The sequence below is a fragment of the Glycine soja genome, chromosome 15, assembly GCF_004193775.1.
Source record: "Glycine soja cultivar W05 chromosome 15, ASM419377v2, whole genome shotgun sequence".
In the NCBI taxonomy this organism is placed as follows: Eukaryota; Viridiplantae; Streptophyta; class Magnoliopsida; order Fabales; family Fabaceae; genus Glycine; species Glycine soja.
In genome coordinates, this window is record NC_041016.1 from 19,417,073 (window position 1) to 19,436,462 (window position 19,390).

General features: G+C 35.2%; 1 long non-coding RNA gene across 1 annotated transcript; it reads right to left on the minus strand.

The window, feature by feature from the left end:
* Positions 1-16,840: 16,840 nt before the first annotated feature.
* LOC114387142 lies at positions 16,841-17,579 on the minus strand. Its single transcript, XR_003661245.1, has 3 exons — positions 17,495-17,579; positions 17,031-17,091; positions 16,841-16,920 (listed from the first exon to the last, which is right to left on the minus strand). It is a non-coding gene; the product is annotated as an uncharacterized LOC114387142 (long non-coding RNA).
* Positions 17,580-19,390: the final 1,811 nt, after the last annotated feature.

Sequence of the window (19,390 nt, forward strand, 5' to 3'; positions counted from 1 at the left end):
ATCCCATCAAAGGTCTATGTATTATATATTACTAAAGTCCGTAAATCAGGGATGTTACGGTGTGAGTCCTTCCCCCTTAGCTCCATCGGTTCCTTGTTTGTACTTGTTTTCCTTTCTTTCCCCTTTTGAATCCCAATTTAGGAGATTTAGTGATTTTGATTATTAGGCTTGATTGATGAGTGGTTTGAAAATTTTAATCGATTAGAAATGTAATAGAAGTGTTTAGGACTTGATTTCGGAGCTTAGGGACACCTAGGAAACCATTGTTGACCTTTTTTTTTTGCATATATCACAAACTGATGATTTTGCAAAGTTACAATGCTCATTAGGTGATCAATGCTAGTTGGGCGAGTAATGCTCACTCGGCGAGTGTGGGTGGTAGAGAAGAGGTTTATAATAACCGTTCAAAGAGTTGTTTGAGGATAGTTAAAAGTTATATTGACTTAGTTGATTCTATACTTTCCTCCTTATATATAATCTTTCATGTTATGATGTTTTGATTGTTGTTGATAATTGCCTTGTTGGTAATTGTATTCTTTGTGCATTGTGGCATATACTTAGGATTGTATGGAATGATGAATTTCTTAATAAAAGATGCCTAAAACATTTTAAACTATTCCTATTCCTAAAAAGGAAAGAGTGGGGAGTTTCCCCTAAGCTTTTAGTAAAGGTTTTTGAGAAAAGGTTTTTAGTTTCAATAAAGGTTTTTAGAAAAGAGTTTCCCCTTAGTGACATAAGGCAGAACTTTCCTCGATATTAGTCATGTTCAAGAGTTGCTTGCTTTGTGTATCATGGTGTGCAAAGGGCTAAGGATCCTTTGTGTCACCAAGGAGTGATAAGTTTATGAAATTTTTATGAAAAGGTAATTATGAAAGAGTATCAAAGAGAAAGTTATGATTTCCAGGTAAGGGAAGTTAGACTCACAAGGAGTTGCAAGAGACAGGGTCAGAAGACCCCCCTAAGGGCGAGCGAAGGGAATGTCACCCAGACACCCATGGGGAAAACCAACCACCTTCACAGACACCCATTGGTAAAACCAACTAGCTTCACTAGCGAAGGGGGTTTCTTCATAAAGAATAACAACTCATTCTTCAGTGATGGAAGAATGTTTGGATTGAACATGTCTTTGGATAACAGAAGTTACTATTGACTGGTAATAGACCTGAAATCATAGTGAGAGGGATGCCTCTCTTAGCTTGAGCTTAGCCAATATAAGACAATGAAAAAACTCAAGTGTAACTTAAATACAAAAATAACACAAACCACACAATTATAAACAAACTAGAAGATGACTATATGCTTGATATATGTATGTATGTATGTATGTATGTATGTATGTATGTATTCCTTGTGTATGTGTTAGAGTATACATGAGCCTAATTTTTAGGCATGAAAGGTAACTAAGACCTACACATTAGATGTGGATGTATGCATGATGAGAACTACCCTAAGGGGTAGGAAAATTTAGATACCTCATATAGAAGTGATGTAAGCCCTAGTTGGCAAGTCAGAAAAGAATAGAGAGATTAGGCATGTCCTCATCCGATGTGATAGGAAAGTGTAACTTTAGTGAGTGATCAAAGAGTTAGAGGAAGGTTTAGTGTTCATGTATACCTATGGCCTTAGACTTGGCATGGTAGGCTAATTCTAAGTGCCTAAGTAAAATTTAAAGTATAATCTCATATCTAAGATAAAGATATTATGATGAAGGATTAGTTATGAAAGAGAGAATTAATAAAAGATCAAAGAAGCCTGGAGAGGTAGGAAAAAGATCTCTAGACTAAAAAGTCATCATAGAGTCCTTAGAACACTCACTGAGACATTATAACTCATCTCTTTAGTTTTCATGTTTTACAGGTTAGCAAATGATGCCTTGTGAAGAAGCTTGGAGCTTGGAGTTGCTTACATGGAGGAAGACTAGTATGGTTTCTAGTTCCCAATGTATGGTTTTATGTTTCAATTTCCACTTAGTTAAACTTTGATTGCTTATATACTAAGTTTTATAATTTAGTAATATAAGGAGACAAAAGGTAATATCTTCTAGCATGTTACAAGAAGGAATAAGTAGAGTCATATACTCAGCATAAAGAGGTTGAAATCTAAACCACACTCAAAATACTTTCATTTTACTCTCTTCTTCTTCTCTAAGACAACCTTTTCCATTGGAGAACTTGAGGCCTTACATTTTTTTTCTCAAGGGACCTTGTAGCAGTGTATTATTTGAGTTTTAGGGGTAGTTCGGTGATTAGGAACTCTCCTATTTCTCCTATCATCTTCTATTTTTGTTTTTCCTCCATTAGCACTTTTGAAAGTTAATAAAAGTGTTCATTTTCATGGTTTAGATGTGGTTTCTATTGGTTTTGGAGGTTTGGGTAGTATGGATGGTGCAAACCTATTGTGTGAGTGAGAGAAAGCTTCAATCTTGGGCCTAAAGTCTCCTACTTTCTTTCTTCCTTCTTCTCGAAGCTAGTTCTTTGAGTTTGGATCGGTAAAGAAAGCTTAAATCATCATCAATCTTTGTTTTGTGGGTTGAATAATTGTTATAAGTACATTAAATGCATTTCAATTCAATATTCATTTTGTACTTTGAAAGATTTTGAGTTGGAGTTCATTTGGAATCAATTGAAAGGGATTTAAGCAGCAAAATTGTGACCTCGTAGACCTATCTAGGAAATGGCGCCTAAGTTCACTTTGGGCTATGCTTAATCATGGTTTGAGGGTTTGTCAGGAAATGGCCCTTAAGCGAACTTTAGGATGCACTTAAGTGCAGTTTGTCAAGAGAAAATGAAACCAAGCTTAAGCGCTGGTAGAGTTACGCTTTAGCATGGGTTTCTATCAAAACTTCCTTCGTGCATTTCAAATGAACTTCAATGTCAAATGTTTCTTGCTGAATGGAGTTGACTTATCATTTTTATAATGTAATTAACTTTATTCTATGCACTAATTTAAGATGATCATGTTATGTTTTAGGTAAATGTATGAATGATGCAATCCTACCCCCCAAGGACATTGGATAGAAGACTCCAAGAAGATTAAGCCAAAGATGCAGGAGAATGCCTTAGGATTCTCACGAGCCTTACGGTAGATTTTCGGCCCATGGGCTAAGTATGAGCCCACTTATCTTTGTACATATTAGATTAGGGTTTCAATATTTTCGGGCCTTGTATTTAGGGCTCCATAGTGTAGGGAGGGTACCCTAGTAATGTAGGATTTTTCAGCCTTTGGATTTCAGGGCACCTAGACTAGTTTTTTTATTATAGGTAGTTTTATAATTTCACATGCATTAAGTGCAATATTTGATGTGTGTTGGGAGATAAATTTAATTAAACTGGGAGAAGCCCAATCCAATTAAATCTCGGACCAGCCTAAGGGGGAGGTAAGCATTTGCTTGCTACACCCCATTGTCACATCATATGGTCACACTTTGTGCATTTCCTGCATGCTTTACATGCCTCATGATACCTAAGCACACTTGGTGGAGAATCTTGGATTTGATCTTGGATTAGTGGGTTTAACCATAGCCGAAATTCACTAATCATAATAAAGGAAATTTTGGCTCTAAATTTGGCTCCACAAATTCAAATTCAAATTCAAATGAAATTTGAATAGAAATTCAAATTTTCCTTCAATTTTGTGTGAGACTTCGGCTATAAATAGAGGTCTTGTGTGTGCATTTTTCAACTTTGATGTTTTGAGAAATTAGACTTCAAAGTTCAGACCTCATTCTCCCACTTCTCTCTCTCAAAATTTTGTTGCCCTTTCTCCCTCTCCCTCCACTCATCTTATCATACCTTCAAGCTCTTATCCATGACTTCCTCTGGTGGTGAGCTTGTTCTTAACTCATCTTCTCCTTGAAGTGGCATCTGCAATAAGCTTTCCTCCTTCTCCATTCTGCTGCTAATGATCTTCAAGAAGCAAAGGACTCTATTGATGAAGAATATTCAAGGCCTACAAGTTCTACATGGAGCTACATTACATGGTATCAAAAGCATTTTCATCTAGGTGATGTTTTTTTGCTTCCTCTATCTTTTGTTTGGTCAATTTACTTTAGTTCCTTGTTCTTCATCATCTTCACCATGTATCTCCTCCATTTTCTTATGGTTTGGTGCTATTTAGAGTATATTAAAAAAATAAACCAATTAAATCTTAGATCTACACTTGTTCTTGCCTTTCTATGGTTCAAATTTTATAGATCTACTCTTGAATCATATTTTTGTGTTGATTTTAGGTTCTATCACTTTTCTGTCATAGTCTTCTTGTGTTGAACCCTTATATCTCAATTTTCTTGCAAAATATTGATTGGAAAAGAAAACACAAAAATCTAAGTGTAAATCACTTCATTCATGTTGTCTTAGAGTTATGTTTAGTCATAATAATTGTCACATAATGTTCTAAATTTGTGCTGAATTTTGATTTTGTTGATTGAATTCTAGATATATTTGTTCATGTATTCTTGCAATTTTTAGCCTATCATTTGAATTTTGGGTCTAATTCATGCATGTTATTTACTTTATAACATGTTCTAAATCAATTCATATTAGTCTTGTTGTTAAACTTTTCTTGTTTTCTAAGTTTCCTATATGATGCCTATGAAGAAATTGAGTTGTCGTGCTGAGTTGTGGCTGAATTTGTGAATCAAAATAAGTCTTAATCTCTCTAGAATTGTGTTATCCAAGATAATTGAGCATAAGCAAACACAAATAGTAGCTATCCAAGCCTTAAGCAACATAAACACTACTTTCGATTTCTAGGTTGAAATTTTGGTTGCTATCAGTTTTGCCAAACTGTCTTCTTAACTCCTCTATGGCTTGAATACTTTGAGTTTTGAGCTGAAATTTTAACTGGATAAAAATAAATGTCTAGACAAAAACAATGGAAAAAGAATGAACAAAAATGAAAAAGAAATGAGCGAGAAAATGTGATAAAGATTAACGTCAAAATACAAGTCCAAAACAACAAAAAAAATCTAACAAAATGTGTATGCTTGATATACTTGAAAATTGTTCATTATTTTGAGTTGTATTACAAGCCTATTTGACTTTTTAGAGTTGTTCATCCTTTAGATGTGTTGCCAAACTGATATAACTAGAATTTGGCTTTGAGTCTTGTTTTTAATTTGTCTATCTAATCTAGTGCCATTATAGGACTTCCTTTGTGTTCCACCTTGGGTTGTGATGCTGTCCTTTTGCTTTATTTTTCCTTTAATCTCATTGAATTAATTTCATGTTAAATTTCCTTTTGGTTTATCTTTCATTTCATCTTTTGGTTTCTTGCTTGTCTTTTTTTGTGTTTAAGTGTTATCTACAATAAGGATTGGAAGAGGAAATTTGTGCATTGCTTGAAGGAAGATTTTTGAGTCTTGGAGGTTAACCATCCTAGGAGCACCATTGGATTTAAAGTAAACAAAGCCTCACCAAATTTCGAGTGAAACACTTGAGAAAGCAAACAAGCATTAAAGGCAAATTTGAAGACCTTAATTGCTTTGTTAAATTTGTTGTAATAAAACAATTGAGTGTTGAATTTTTTCTATTGCAATTCCTTGTATTTGGACATTCTTCAGGGGTGTATTGGGAGTCTCCAAGAGACCACCCAAACCTCTATTTATGTGTAATAAGTTAGTGTAAACCGTATAGATTAAGTGAAGAGTCAGTTGGGATCTCCAAAGGGTCATCGAAGCCTTGACATAGGAAACTGTCTAGCTTGCTTTAAATTTCCTCTACCTTCCATTGTCAAACTTCCTAGTAGCTTGCTTTTTACCAATTAGTTTTTACCTTATCTTTTACACCTTTTTTAGTGTTTATTTTGGCTAGTATCAACCATAGTTTCTTTTACCTTTTGGTTTCAAACACCCAACGAGAAAGAACCACAACTTAGGAACCAACATGAGTCTTCATTCTTCATCTAGTGTTAATGGTGAGGGTTCTACTCCTAAGGACCCCTTGTATAGGATATTAGATGAGTTGAGATTCCTTAAATTGTGGAAAGAAAAACAAGAGAGAAAATGAAAAGGAAAAAAAAAGAGTGGAAGAAATAAGTCAGGATGAAAGAGAGAAAATAAGAGAGAAAGAAATAAGAAAAATAATGAAAGAAATGAAAAGAGAAAACTCTTATAGTAGTCATGACTCTTGCAAGAGTTTAAGTGAAGAACTTAGCGACTATTATGGAGGGCGGCATATGTCACATACAAAACATCACTCCCAACAAATTGAAAAGGATAAAAGGCCTCAAGAGGTTAACATTAGCTTCTCATATTTCCATGGAAAAGATAATGTTGAGGCCTACCTAGATTGGGAAATGAAGGTTGAACAACTCTTTGCTTGCCATCATATTAGTGAAGAGAGAAAAGTTCCATTGGATACCCTTAGCTTCCAAGGGTATGCCCTCTATTGGTGAACTTCCCTTGTTATGAAAAGAAGGAATCATGGGGATCCTCCAGTAGAGTATTGAAATGATCTTAAGAGTGCCCTTAGGAAAAGACACATTCCCTCCTACTATGAAAGGGAGCTCATGGACAAGCTCCAAAGGTTTTGATAAAGGAGTGTGAGTATCGAAGAATATAGGAAACAAGTGGAAGTACTTCTTTTAAGAGTTAGACTTAGGGTGGAGGAAAGAACAAGCATTGCTAGGTTCCTAAATAGTTTAAATATGGAAGTAAGAGACAAGGTTAAACTCCTTCCATATAGGGACCTAGATGAGCTAGTTTAACTTATTATAAGGGTAGAACAACAATTAAAGAGAAAGCCATCTTCTAAAAAATCTACCTCTTACTCTTATACAAAGAAGGACCAAGCTCCAAGTGTGTTAGGAGTACCACCTTCTAACCCTAGGATGCTAAGGGTAAAAACACAGAGGAAATCACTCCAAAGGCTAGTTCACAAGATAAAACTAGTAACATCAAGTGCTTCAAATGTATTGGGAAAGGCCACATTTCTTCTCAATGCCCCACAAAGAAAACCATGATCATGAGGGGTTAAGGCATCTATGGTAGCCAAGAGGAGGCTACTTCTTCTCCTTCCTCAACTGGAAGTGAGGGCGAAGCCAAGGGTGATGAGCATATTGAAGAGGTTTACCCCTATGAAGAAGGTGATCTTCTAATAGTGAGAAGGCTCCTTAGGAGTCAATCTTGTGACCTAACCCAAACCCAAAGAGAGAACATCTTTCATACAAGATGCAAGGTTTTAAACAAAAATTGTTCTCTCATTGTGGATAGTGGGCCTTGCTGCAATAGTTGTAGCACAAGGTTGATATCCAAGTTGAGTCTCACTATCATTTCCCACCCAAAGTCTTACAAGCTTCAGTGGCTCAATGAGCAAGGGGAAATTATAGTCAATCAAAAAGTAAAGATACCCTTTTCTATAGGAGACTACTGTGATGAATTTTTATGTGATATAATCCCTATGGAAGCAGGGCACATTTTGTTGGGTAGACCATGGAAATTTGACAAGAAAGAAATCCACAATGGTCTCACCAATGAAATAACCCTCACCAATGGAAGAAAAAAGTTCAAACTTGTTCCCTTGACACCTTCACAAGTTGTTGGGGATCAAGTACAATAAAACTCAAATGGGATGAGGAAAAGAATAGAAAAAGAAAAGAAGAACAACCTTTAATAGTTAAGAAGGAGTGTAAGGAGGTAAGTGTCTCCTTTAAGAGGTTAGCAATGAAGGAAAATAATTTTGCAATATAGAAAAACATTAAAGAAACTTCCTTTCTTAGACAACCTCAGCATCTTCTCCTTTGTAAAAGGACACTTGTTAGCACTACCATATTGTCGCAACCAACCATTCGACGAGAGGACGAGGCGAGATAAATGGTGTGTCTTCCAAAAAGGAAAACACATGGGAGTCGCCACCAACGTTTATTCAAGGAAAACATTAGAAAAAATCGAAAAGAGGTTTGTAGATTTTGAAAATAAGGGTTCGAAAGTTGTTTACACATGGGAAAGGTATTAGCACCCCACGCACTTATCACAGGGGATAGTAGCCTTTAATCGAACATGCAACGTGACTTCAAAATTATTTACTTTTCCGTTTTTATATTTTTTTATTTTTGGGGTCGACAAGGGTGTTGCCCTTGCTCCTACGTATCCTCAGGTGCGACGAGGAATTCAGACCTATGTAATTCTTTAAAACGAGAAAGTTGTGTGTTGAGTTGATTTTAGGCTTTTGAAAGATTCATTTTAAATAACAAGCAAAAGAGGTCGTTAAGGCGTTGGACCTTGAACGATCTCGAGTGACTTTAATGGAGAAAAAAATCGGTTATGTGTTGATTTTATCTTTGTTTTGTTCACTAACTTTCAATCTCTTTAAAAAGATGATTTACGGCACAAATGATCGGTTGAAACTTATTTTACAAGAATAAAAGAGATTATTGAGGGTATCCAAAGCAACAAAGAGGAACCTAAGGGTGCATAGACCGTATCCAAATCCTTAAAACAAATACTAACCGGATGGCGAACGAAGAATGATGTAGAAGTCGATTACAGTTGCAATTCGGTAGCGCTTCGACCTCGTTTTTCTCCCCTTTCTTCTTCCTCTTCTCTCTGATTTTTCTTATCACTGAATGTCCAACCCTTTCCTCAGCCTCCCTTACACCTATTTATAGGAAATGAGGGCACCTGGTGGACTTGCAACTCGCCCAAGCGAGCTGGAGCTCGCCCAGGCGAGTTGTTACTTCACCTTGAAGTAACTTGGCTCGCCCAAGCGAGCTAGTTACTTTAGCCCTAAGCCATTTGGGGGCCCAGGCGAGCCAGAGGCTTGCTTGGGCGAGCCAGGGCCCAGAAAATTGCCTGGAATGACCCTTTTGCCCCTCCCCTTAGGTATTTTCTGCATCCTTGACCAAAATGTCAAATGATCTCCCGCCTTGTGCAGAAAATGGTGTCAAACAAAAACTTTTAGTTAACGAGAATCAAAACATCAATGAATGATAGTTCCCGAACGAAATTAGGGTATGACAGTTGCCCCTCTTTACTTATCTTTCATTGAAAATGAAAAGGTAAGTAAAGATTAGGACACTAATTTCATTCGAGTGATCTTGCTATCCAACCGGCAACTGGCGAAAACCAAAGCAGTGAAACTTGTAAAAAAGAATAAACGGATGAAGTATCAAAAGTACTAAACAAAAGACATTGTAGTCTTGCACAGCAAAATAGGAGACATTGAAGTCCTAAAACGTAAAGACAGAAGACATTGAAGTATTTGGAAAGTATATGGCAGAAGACATTGAAGTCTCTGAAATGTATAGGCAGAAGACACTGAAGTCTTGAAAATGTAAAGATGAAAGATGTTGAAGTCTTGAAATGTAAAGACATAAGACATTGAAATCTTGAAATGTAAAGACAACATACATTGAAGTCTTGAAACATAAAGACAGAAGACATTAAAGTCTTGAAATGTAAAGACATAAGACATTGAAGTCTTGAAATGTAAAGACAGAAGACATTGAAGTCATGAACTGTAAAGACAGAAAATATTGAAGTCTTGAAATGTAAAGACAGAAGACAATGAAGTCTTGAAATGTAAAGACAGAAGACATTGAAGTCTTGAAATGTAAAGATAGAAGACATTGAAGTCTAGAAATGTAAAGACATAAGACATTGAAGTCTTGAAATATTTAGACAACATACATTGAAGTCTTGAAATCTTTCACTAAAACGCGAACACGCTTGGTAAAGAAACAAAACCTGAAACCGATCAGAACAACACACATTTTTTTAAAATCAATGTGACTAGTGGGGAATGAAAGCATACAAATAGAATTTCTCATAACCAAAAATGAGTTTTAAGACATTTGCATTTTGTTTCTAAAAGGACATTAGAAGAAACACTGGGTCCCCGAATAGAGGAAAACCGCACAAGGTGTATAGGCAAGTGTTTTCGTCTCAATTCCAAATCACAAATATGTCATAAATTGATTTTGCAAGTCATTTCCCATCAAATCAAGGATAATATGCATGATCATCATGGATCAATAGGACTTTCTAAGGTCGGACTTTGTAGGAAATTGGTTTTGGTTGCTTTGGTCTTTCCCTTTCTCTTCCCTTTTGTTTTGTGAGGAACAAGAGAGCAGACCCAAAGGTTTGGTTAGTAACTTAAACGAGCGATCACTTCCCGTCCCCTCAGGTCTTAACCAAGTTACTATTGTTCCTCCTCCTTTTTACTCTTTACATCAACTCTGTACATGGTTCAGACATTGTTTGTTCCAAAGAATTTGTTTTTTCCTTTTCTATTTTCCTTCTTTTTTTTCTCTTTTTTTTCTTTGTGGTTTTTGTTCTTTGTATGTTTTTTTTTTTGCTTTTTGTTTTGATGAACATCGCTAACCAAAAGATGATAGAAACCCCCCTTGGAAGATACCCCTTCTTTCTTATCCCAAGGTATGGTTGGAAACTTCTATCCTAGGTCAGGGTTCTAGAAAAAATCAATATTTGGCTCAAAGGCTTGCAAATGGTAGAAAATAATGTATATTGACACAACTATTTGGCCACGGGCTTAGAAAGAAAAGAATGTCCGGATCATCCCTATGAATCGCATATTATGACAATTAGAAATTCATGCAAAATCAATCATAGCACATATCCATGCAGACACTCAAATATATAAAATTTTGTGGCCACGCAAACACTAAGGCTTAGGATCTGTTTCCACATTCAGGCTAAATCAGTGTTTCGGCGATTGCTCTTTTATCAAGTCATACAAAACATCCAAGTCCATTTTGGCATTCGGGAAAGTCTTTCATCGTTTTCACCCTCTAGGTTCACATTTTTTTAAAAAAAACCTTTTGTGTTTTGACCCACCAACTTTCCAAAGAAAACCGATGATTGTTTCTTTTAAAAAGCAAGTCAGTTTATAGGAAAAATTTGAAACTCAGGAAAATTTGTAATCTGAGACTACACTTATCAAAGGAACAAAGGTCACACGAAGAAAATAAACTATGCATATTTTTTTTTTGGTTTAGTTTTTTTTTTTGTTTCAAACAAGACATCACAACAAAATAACATAACAAAATACTAAAAGCGATAAATAACATAAAGACAAGTTCACAAATTTAGAAGGTCCCGGTCAAGAGGCTCATTCTCCTCAAAGGAAGAAATCCATGACATCTACCATGTCATTGTCTTCCTCAGCTCCGTCTTCGTCTCCTGGGGCCTAGGTGGGACTTGCCCCCGCCTGAAAATTAGGCCTATCCGCATGCCATGCAACAGTGGCCCCGAACTACTCTAGAGTAGGCCATGGGTAAGGGCTAGGGTCCTGGCGGCGCAGGGTATACTGGTAGAAACTGTTGTTCAACTGCACCTGACCCCTATGGTTGGCTGCCTGCTGGTCAGCTAAAGTGACCCTATTGTTGGTCCATAAATGATTCCTATCATGCCAGTTAAATCCTAAACCTTTTAACACTATCCTTACATTCTAATGCACTTATATGGAAGTCCTTTCAGTTTCAGTCAATTTATGAGTGAAATAGATCGAAATCATGGACATTTTGATAGGAAAAAAGGGAAAATATGATACCTAAGTCCCACATTGTGAGCAAGTCCTGTTGTGAAAGAATGATTTGAGTTTGCCCTCTCCACTAGTTAGGAACACACCAATTTGTTAGAAGATTAAAGTTCCACACCAACAATAGACCTTGAATCCATGAGTCGAAAAACTTTTAACAAATTGAGAGTCTCTTTAGCTAGAGAAGACTAAAACTACGGATAAATTAATTTAGTATTAAATCCTTCAATGTTACCCACCAAAATGTGTAACGATAGCCGATTTGCAAATTGAAAAGAAAATACACTATTATCAATTTAAATAGTAATTGTATAATAAAAGCAAATCTATAATTCTTACATCATCATATGAATTATAATGTTGAAATAAATATATGTATTTCAACTGCCTAAATGAAAAATATATATATATATATATATAAAATCTAAAGAATTACTGCATGATAAGCCAGGGAGGGCTCAAGCTTGGGGCTAGTAGCTGGACCTACAAAATCTGGTCAATGCCAAAGCTTCATGCAGAACCCCGCTGGCACCACTGATGTTCTTTGTTGGATCAAGTGGCCTTGGAATAATTAAGAAGGGGGGTTGAATTAATTATTAATGAACCTTTACTAATTAAAAATCTATCCTTCTTAATGTTACTAGATTCAATTAGGCTTTTACTATAATGTTAAGAAAGTAAAGAACAAAAATAGAAACTTAACCAAAAGTAAAAGCGATAATTAAAGTGCACAACGGAAATTAAAGAGTGTAGGGAAGAAGAAGACAAACACAAGAATTTATACTGGTTTGGCAACAACCCGTGCCTACATCCAGTCCCCAAGCAACCTGCGGTCCTTGAGATTTCTTTTCAACCTTGTGAAAACCTTTATAAGCATAGATCCACAAGGGATGTACCCTCCCTTGTTCTCTTTGAACAACCAAGTGGATGTACCCTCCACTTGAACTGATCCACAAGAGATGTACCCTCTCTTGTTCTCAGTTATAACAACCCAAGTAGATGTACCCTCTACTTGTACCACAAAGGATGTATCCTTCAATGTGTTAAGACAAAGTTCTCATGCGGTTAGTCCTTTGAATCTTTGTAAAGGGGAAACAAAAGATATCTCAGGAAGTTAGTCCTTTGAAATCTTTTGTTTAAGGGAAAAGGAAGAATCAAAAGAATTCTCAGACTGTGTCCTTTTGAATTCTTTGAAAAGGGAGAAGGGAGACACAAAAGAATTCATAAAAAATCTGTTGAAAGAGATGAAAGAAAATATTGAAAGATTGATTGAAAGAGATGATTAAGATCAATAATTAATGTTTCATGCCAAGGTCACATATTTATAATTTCTTGATGACTCAAGTCAAAACTTGTAACTCTTGGCAATTCCTTTAAAACTAATTACTTAAAAAGTTATGACTTTTGAAAGAATCTTCAAAACCAAGTCGCTTGAAGAATTGCAACTTTTGGAAATGAATTTTTTGAAAACAGTCACTGGTAATCGATTACCATTAAGGTGTAATTGATTACACATCAACAGATGTGACTCTTCATTTTGAATTTTGAAAATCTTAATGTTTTAAAACACTGGTAATCGATTACATGTTTATGGTAATCGATTACAGCTTTGTAAATCAGTTTGAAAACAATGCTGACTACTGGTAATCGATTACTAGAGAGTAAAACTCTTTGGTAATGATTTTGTGAAAACTTCTTGTGCTACTCAATGTTTTGAAAAAACTTTTTTAATACCTATCTTGATTGATTCTTCTCTTGATTCTTGAATCTTGATTCTTGAAAACTTCATTCTTGAATCTTTGGAATTTGCTTGACTCTTGATTTTTTGACATCATCAAAATAACCTTGAAAACTTCATTCTGAAGATTCTTTCAAAAGTCATAACTTTTTAAGTAATTAGTTTTAAAGGAATTGCCAAGAGTTACAAGTTTTGACTTGAGTCATCAAGAAATTATAAATATGTAACCTTGACATGAAACATTAATTATTGATCTTAATAATCTTTTTCAATTAATCTTTCAATATTTTCTTTCATCTCTTTCAACAGATTTTTTCTGATTCATCTTCTCTTCATATTTCTAAAAGTTTTTGTTCAAAACTTTCTCTTCCAAGAAAAGTTCTTTGTTCAAAAACTTGAGCTATTAATCTTTTTCATTCTCTTCTCCCTTTGCAAAAAGAATTCAACAAGGACTAATCGCCTGGATTCTTTTTGTGTCTCTCTTCTCCCTTTTCCAAAAGAACAAAGGACTAACCGCCTAAATTCTTTTGTGTCTCCCTTCTCCCTTTTCAAAGAATTCAAAAGGACACAGTTTGAGAATTCTTTTGATTCTTCCTTTTCCCTTAAGCAAAATATTTCAAAGGACTAACAGCTTGAGATATCTTTTGTTTCCCCTTTACAAAGATTCAAAGGACTAACCGTCTGAGAACTTTATCTTAACACATTGGAGGGTACATCCTTTGTGGTACAAGTAGAGGGTACATCTACTTGGGTTGTTGTAACTGAGAACAAGAGAGGGTACATCTCTTGTGGATCAGTTCAAGTGGAGGGTACATCCACTTGGTTGTTCAAAGAGAACAAGGGAGGGTACATCCCTTGTGGATCTTTGCTTGTAAAGGTTTTAACAAGGTTGAAAAGAAATCTCAAGGACCACAGGTTGCTTGGGGACTAGATGTAGGCACAGGTTGTTGCCGAACCAGTATAAATTCTCATGTTTATCTTCTTCTTCCCTATACTATTTAATTTCCGCTATGCACTTTAATTATCGCTTTTACTTTTGGTTAAGTTTCTATTTCTGTTCTTTACTTTTTTAACATTATAGTAAAACCCTAATTGAATCTAGTAACATTAAGAAGGATATATTTTTAATTAGTAAAGGTTCATTAATAATTAATTCAACCCCCCCTTCTTAATTATTTCGAGGCCATTTGATCCAACATTCTCTTACTGGATATACAATCTAAAAGGTGTCCACAAGTTGCTCTGCAAGAGATGTTGGATCTTCAAGAAATGTATCAATGTATATTTTCGCAATCCTTACTTCTTGAGATGTGGCTCTTAAGCTGTGCCAAGTCAGAAATTTATGCCTGAAGTTCTTTTCTATGTGTCCTTCACACTCTAACCACCTAATTACCTTCAAATAATACTTAAAATCCCGACCTGAAAAGCCATTTGCAACACGGTCCTCCTCTTGCCTTTCAACACTTCTCTTCTTGGATGTGCTTCCATCTTGGGGGCCCCCCTTTTCCCGAATACATTTTCTCGATATTTGCAACTCGAATTAGATCTTTTATTCTTTCCAGGTCCATCCTTAAGTGTTTCCAAGTTGCAGGGAGTATTAGGCCAACCTTTTTTTGAGCTACCTACTAACGGCACATATTCCCTCCCTGTTAGAGCTAGGGAATTCAACCCCCAGTCAGTGGTCTTGTGGTCATGTCGTTTTACTAAGACAAGTTTGAGTGTATGCATGAAAAAGAGAAGGTTTTGGGAGGGGAAAAGAGAAAATGAAATTAAGAGGAAAAGGAGGCGTAGAGTTTATCGTCAGTCTGAAAACTGACCTAACATGTCTCTATTTATGGCTAGCGTACTCACAACTTACTATTTACTCTATTTATTTTTATTATTTTATAAAAAGAAACTCTATTTTATTTCTTATCAAAATGAATAAATCAAACAAATTTTTTTTTATTTTCCTTTAAACCAATATTTTAACCTAGATATTTCTCCTTATTTATTTAATGATAAAAACCTCACCATTTTTTAAAACTATTTTTTTAACTAAAAAACCCTTTTTAATTTATTGACGAAAAAATTGGATGTTACACCTAGCAACTAAAGGTGCACGGTCTCTCATTTTAACTTCACCATCTTTAACAAATATTGACTTAGAGGTTTAGAATCCTTGCATATCGACAAACTGCAGTTTAGCTCACAAACATTCATTAGAAATTTCAGATTTGACCCTAAATATTTATCCTTTTGGATCAGTACTGTATAATCTCTGAACATAATGTTGGCCATTTAAACTAGCATCCAAATCTATAGCGTGCTTAGCTAGAACAATTTTATCTCATCTACATAAATGTCACTAGTTGTACGAATAAAATTGTTGTATCATGACTCTTGTCTCCTGACATGAATCAGTTTGTTTTAAATTATGATAACTTGACTATCTAGGTAGTTTTATCTTCGGTGTTCCTTCACTTGTTGAAAAGTTGAAGATGTGTACCATATGTTAATAGAATTTAAAATTTAGCATACGCTTGAATTATTCCCAGTCTTTTACTAAAGTGGGTTGGTTTGGATACAATGTTTTGTTTGGACAATATCATGAGAGTGATATATCTTTTGGCACAAGTTTTCAAATTAGATTATTTTTTATTGTTAAATACTTTATGATACCCACCTTGGAAAACTACATGCCACCACCTTCGAGACTTATTGTAACATTACCGATCAAGACAAAGGGAAAAAAAAAGAAAGAATAGAAATTGCGTTAGTATCCCCTGCCAATGCCATAACCAATTCCCTTCTAAATTCTTGAAGAATCTCACATTACAATCTAGAGGATGAAAATACATAACTTGAAAATATTTCCTCTGCTCCATCAAGTATTTTGGTGGAACTGTGACTCCAGATTTGGAGTTGTAGTTGGACAAGACAACTACTCTAAGGAAAAAGAGGCAGGTAATGAAGTCCCAAATTTTTTGGAAATCCCATTAACAAATTAAGGTTTTGTAAAGCTTGACCTGAAGCTCCCTTCACTAAATTATCAATCTGCAACAACACATAAACATAGTTAGAGTCATATGAACAATAATATCATAATATCATTAAATGCACAATTTCAGCTGGATATACAGGAGAGAAAAAAATTAAAACATACAACAGATATAATGATTGCTCTTCCAGGAATTTGATCTAGAAAAACATTGATTAAACCATAATTAGTCCTTTTAACACTATGAGTTTGAGGAATGGCTCCATTTTCCAACATAACAACAAATTCTTCATCCTGAAATCACCAGAAATTTGGGAGAAATTAATAAAGGGTCAAACCAAGAAATTCAAACATGAACCGAAAAGTATACTAATAAACCAATAAACCATGAATCAAGACAGCACATTCCACAGCCCTATGAAACAGGCATGATAAAGCAATAAACCATGAATCAAGATAAACCATAAATTGACTATTATAATATTACTTTCACTTATATCATTTTAGTTTATTCAAAAATATCACAAAAGTATAAATAGGAAGATAAAATATGTTGTGTGAATTAGTTAGGCTGAAGTTGTAAGATTCGAAATACATAAATCCAATAAGAAGAATATTAGACTTACCATGGCGATGTCAGGTAACACCATAAGAATTGAGACCTTCAGTTACTTCAGTGAACAATAAATTTTCTTTGGCACTACGTCCTGCAACAAGAACCAAGTGACAAAACCACATGGAAATTGCATGCTTGAGCTGAGAATGTTTTGTGAAATACATGCAATAAAATACAAAATATGTGCATCAAAATTCTAACCTGCTCCACTCACACCAGATTTAGCATCAATGATAATATTTTTAAGCTCAATAAGACTAGCCTGCAAAACTAAGAAAACTCAGAAAAAAGAAACTTAAAGGGGATTTGAAACACTTCAAGCATCATAAAATCAATAAATATAGAAAAATCATTTTTTTTAAATAAGAAGCATAAAGTGGAGCCTAAGTCCTTGGACAATGCTTCCATCCTTTAAAACAACTCTTGATCTAGCATCTTAAGTACTTAAGTCTAGCTTAACAGTCGAGAAATCTGGTTAAAGTGAAAAGTTCATCAAGCTTAACTGCCTAGGCCCACCATAAATTTGAAGCCAATGCAAAGCCAAAGCTAGTAGATACAAGTTACAGTCCTAGAATAGAATCATTACAAATTTAGATATGCATTGTGTAGTGCAAAGTTCAGTTATTTCACATATGCATTGTGTAGTGCAAAGTAAGCATGCTGACCTTTATGAATGGGACAAGAGGAAGTTGAACAGAAGTTGGATAACAACCAGGATTAGCAACTAGACGTGCATTCTTTATTTCCTCTGTTAAAACCTCTGTCAATCCGTATATAGCTTTTTTTAGATAACAATATATACATTTCAATGTATTCAAAATTACTACTTATGTTTGTCACCTACACATTTTGCGATCTATTGGTTGTAGGTAATACTTTTTGAGAGGCATTAGAAGTTAACGCACATTTATCTTCTTGTTGCTTTAGTGAAGATACATTCATATAGTTTTTAACCTACCATCACCGCACTGCAGGTATGTATGTTGGTATCCCCCTTAATTGTTACTAAGAATTGTCATGATATATGAATTTTTATTATTATTAAATAATATGCATTATGAGTGAATCTTAGTCTCCCGTTTGAGGTTCAATACAGTGATTAATACGAATAGTTTGGATTAATCATTGTTTTGAATCTTGAATTGTCTGTTTGGATAGTTTGGGAACACTTTTTTTTTTACTTCATTCACAGTCATAGGTTAAGTATGTTGGGTTAGATTTGATTTCAATGGTCTCCATATTGCTTTGTTCTCTGGGTGCATACTTGAATGTGGTAAGCTGATGTGACCGCTTTCATTTCATGTACTTGGAGACCAATGTGAAATGCTGCCAAAATTTCATCAGCTTGATCATAACATACTTAACCTGTACGAATGAATGAAGTAAAAAATGTTGTTCCTGAATGGGATTGAATGTGTCAATGGGAGACATCAGTCAGTGAATGACATTAGATCACATCTTATGTGAAGGCTTCAGACCGAGTTACACAAATTGGATATGGCATGGTAAATTGGCACAAATGTCAATTGCCCCTAACATTGAGTCAAATGATGCACAAACAACAAATCGTATGGAAGACATGATATGTGATCTTGGGCAAGAGGGTTTTCGGCAAGCTCATGCAAGTTATTATGACAAATTAGAAACAGACTCAAAGATGCCTTTGCATTTGGGATGCACATCCTTCACTCAGTTAATAACGGTGTTAGGTTTGGTCAACTTGAAGGCCAGATTTAGGTGGAGTGAAAAAAGCTTCACTAACTTGCTTGTGTTGTTGAAAAATATGCTTCCTAAGGATAACATGTTACCCAAGAGTCACTACGAGACAAAGAAAATATTATGTCCCATGGGTATGGAGTACCAGAAAATTTATGCAGGCCTTAATGACTTGATTTTGTACAAAAATCAATTTGAGAAAATGCACAATTACCCAACATGTGGGGTATCACGATCCAAATTGAACAATGACCAATGAAATGATGATGGAAGAACAAAAAACAATCATCCAACAAAGGTTTGTTGGTATTTTCCAATAATACCAAGGTTTAGGATATTGTAATGCAGAATATGCAAAATACCATCGATGGCATGTAGATGGTAGAATAAATGATGGTTTCCTCCGACATCCAGCTGATTCTCTACAATGGGAGAAAATTGATCGGTTGTATCCGGAATTTGGAGAACATCCCATAAACCTAAGGCTTGGTCTTGCTTCAGATGGAATGAATCCTTTCGGAAACTTGAGCACCAACCATAGTTCATGGCCTATTTTGCTAATGATTTACAACCTTCCACCTTGGTTGTGCATGAAGCAAAAATACATAATGTTGTCTATGATGATATCAGGTCCAAGATAGCTAGGAAATTATATTAATGTCTATTTGACTCCCTTGACTGAAGACTTGAGAAAATAGTGGGTTGAAGGGGTTGATGTCTATGATCAGAGTGTTCAACAAAGCTTCAGGTTATGTGCAATGATATTTTGCACCATAAATGACTTTCCGACTTATGGGAATTTGAGCGGATATAGTGTGAAAGGATACCACACATGTCTTATTTGT